Source organism: Jaculus jaculus, chromosome 14 (genome assembly GCF_020740685.1).
Source record: "Jaculus jaculus isolate mJacJac1 chromosome 14, mJacJac1.mat.Y.cur, whole genome shotgun sequence".
Lineage (NCBI taxonomy): Eukaryota > Metazoa > Chordata > Mammalia > Rodentia > Dipodidae > Jaculus > Jaculus jaculus.
In genome coordinates, this window is record NC_059115.1 from 4827098 (window position 1) to 4829523 (window position 2426).

At 51.3% G+C, this 2426-nt stretch overlaps 1 pseudogene; it reads right to left on the bottom strand.

The window, feature by feature from the left end:
* Positions 1 to 945: 945 nt before the first annotated feature.
* LOC123454863 lies at positions 946 to 2014 on the bottom strand (annotated as a pseudogene).
* Between the last annotated feature and the right edge of the window lie 412 nt (positions 2015 to 2426).

Below are 2426 nucleotides of genomic sequence, written 5' to 3' on the forward strand. Positions count from 1 at the left end.
AGTAACAAAGTTGACCAGCCAACTCATACTTCTAAACCCACGTGTGGACAAGTGCGTGTGTGTCTTCTAGAGTTAGACACGGGGCTCAGAGACTGCAAGTAATGTGTACCATTGCCTGCAAAAAATGGGCAGGGAAATCCTGGTAAAATGAGGAGCAGTCCCAAATAACCAATTTTTCTAGTACTATGCTCCCCACTGCTACTTCCTTTACTTACAAAGGGGACCCTTGAGCCAAATAATTTACCTCACATTTGGCACCCAGTGACAAGGCTGTTTGTTTTCTTTAGAAAAACTCACATATCCACAACCCTTATATAATTTTTTTGTTTTTACATTTAAATATAAAAATACTACTTTGCTTTGTGTTATAAATGGAGGACCAAGCAGTAAAGAACTTTTCTTCTCTTAAGGTAGGACAGCCATCTGTTGTCGCTGAGCTGCTGTTTGTGAAGGGTGTGGGTGGCTCCAAGCAAGAGAAACACAAGAGGTAAAAAAAAAAAACAAAAAACCCAGTTCTTGCTCTTCTCCTAACCTCCACTAGTGAGAGTTGGTTTAATTTTAAGAACTGAAGGAGACATGCCATCCTAAGTAGTCAGGCCTGCCCCTTCAGCTGTCCTTTAGAGAAAGTTCTCCCCTCCTTCAAACACTGCTTTGTGCAGAAGTGACATCCACCAGAAAAGGACACCTCCAGAGAGAAGCGGTCACCACCTTTCCCTGCGCCCACCCACACATCAGAAAGGAAGAAAACGGGGGCTGGGAACATGGAGATTAAGGACTTGACCCCTCTATCCTGACCAAGGAAAGCAAGGTTCACTGGGCATGAGGAATAAAAAGACCTTGAAATCCCACTTTTGAGTAATGAGGATAATTAAGACACCAGGGAGAGGGAGAGTTGCAGTGGGATGCAGAGCTGGGAAGGGCTCAGTCGCTGGAAGCATCGTCCCCTTAGCTTTTGTACTGGAAGGGCTCGTCGCCAGTCTCGTTGAGAAGACGTGTATGGATGATGGCCTCTGTCACTGCCAAGGGGTCGCAGTTGGCAGAAGGGCGCCGGTCTTCGAAATAACCCCTCTTCTCCTGGCCGACAGACCGGGGCATGCGGATGCTGGCGCTGTGGTTGGCAACACCAGCGGAAACGTCGTTGATGTTGGAGGTCTCATGGAAGCCAGTCAGGCGCCGGGCATTGCCCAGGCCCCCCTTGGGATCGTAGGCACGGACGTGGTACTGGTGGCGCTTGCTGAGTTTCTCGATGGCCTCCTCAATGTACTTCAGGCCATTCTCCTCCCGCATGGCCTTCGTGCTGAAGTCGGTGTGGCAACCTGCGCCTTTCCAGTTCCCAGGAATGGGCTTAGGGTCAAAGGTTGCTATCACACTGAAGTCTTCACATACACGATGTAAGATAAAGCGGGCCACCCACAGGTGATCTCCCAGGCGGATTCCTTCACTGGGTCCAATTTGGAATTCCCACTGGGCAGGCATGACCTCGGCATTTGTTCCTGAGATCTTGACTCCAGCATACAAGCAGGCCCGGTAGTGAGCCTCCACGATGTCTCTGCCATAGGCTTTGTGGGCTCCCATGCCACAGTAATATGGGCCTTGGGGGCCAGGGAAGCCATTGGAAGGCCAACCAAAGGGGTGCCCATCCATCCCCCTGAGAGTGTATTCCTGCTCCATTCCAAACCAGGGTGGCTGGTTGCTGACCATGTCCATGATCCGCTTACAGGTGTGCCTTAAATTGGTCTCGGCAGGCTTCCGATTATACTTGAAAACTTCACAGAACACCAGCTTGTTGGGATCCTTGCGGAAAGGGTCACGAAACACGGCAACTGGGAGGAGGCACATGTCACTGTTGGAGCCTTCAGACTGGAAAGTGCTAGAGCCATCAAAATTCCATTCCAGCAACTCTTCTACACACCTGGGCTCAGTCCAGGGTGTGGGGCTCGCAACGCAGCCCTTCTCCGGTACCATTGATTCAGACACACATGGCTTGGACTTTCTCGCCCTGAGGCAGGGCCATGTACATCTGCTTGATGCCTTTGTTCCAGTTGGAACTTGCTGAGGTGGCCATGGTGGAAGGCGTTCTGGGTGGCCTGGCCGGTGGGAAGGAAGGTGGGCAGGCGGCGAGAGCGAGGTGGAGAGAGAGCGCGGAGAGGAGATCGGTGTACGGTTCAGACGCTGCGCTCGGCTCCCATTCTTGGCTCTCTCCAATGCTCTTTCACGTGGAGTTGTTTTGAGCTAGAATCTCTCTACAATCCTAAGCTTGTAGAGCTCCTGTGCTTCTTAGGTTCCTGCTCCTTTGCAGGGCTGGAGTTACGGGTGCGTGTGGCCATACTGAGCTGTTTACTTGACATCTGGGGATTTGAACTCCGTTAGTCTAAGGGGCCACTTTGGCTCCCATGCTTGCTCAGGAAGTTCACATAAGTGTTGAG